We start from the raw sequence: 562 nt of genomic DNA, 5'->3' as shown, positions 1-562 counted from the left end.
GAAACCAGCCAGGTCTCCATAGACTACCCAAGGCTACATAGTGAGAGTCAGCCTCAGAAAAAGAAAACAAAAAAACCAGCACCAACTGAGATGCTCTACAGCGATGGACAGATCAAGGAACTGTGGCAGCTCTGTGGTAAAAACAGAAGTCAGCCGTCAAGCAACAAGGAGGCAAGGAAGAGCTCCAAATGCAGAGTGCTGTCTATGAACAGTCTAAGTAGACCCAGGCTATATGGCTCCATAGACTACAGGAGAGAGAACGAACAGGAGGGTCACAGATCCTTGGCACAATGAGTTTATGGTGTGTGACACTGCGATGAACAATGCACCAAACATGCCGTCATGCACCTACTGAGCCCAGAGCGCCCTGCGAACCCTGACTTGATGAAAGTGTGCTCACCCTGCCCAGCTCATCCACTACAAAGAGCACACCACATATTCCAGATGTCCCTTCACTCCTCCTGATGCCCATGCCTGTCCAGGTCCCTCCACTACCACGGACTGGGTTTCTCGCGGGGTCCCTGTTCCGCGGGACACGGGATTCTGGCCAGGTGGGCACGGG

This window comes from Mastomys coucha, unplaced genomic scaffold (genome assembly GCF_008632895.1).
Source record: "Mastomys coucha isolate ucsf_1 unplaced genomic scaffold, UCSF_Mcou_1 pScaffold5, whole genome shotgun sequence".
NCBI lineage: Eukaryota > Metazoa > Chordata > Mammalia > Rodentia > Muridae > Mastomys > Mastomys coucha.
Note: the sequence above shows the minus strand (reverse complement) of the source record.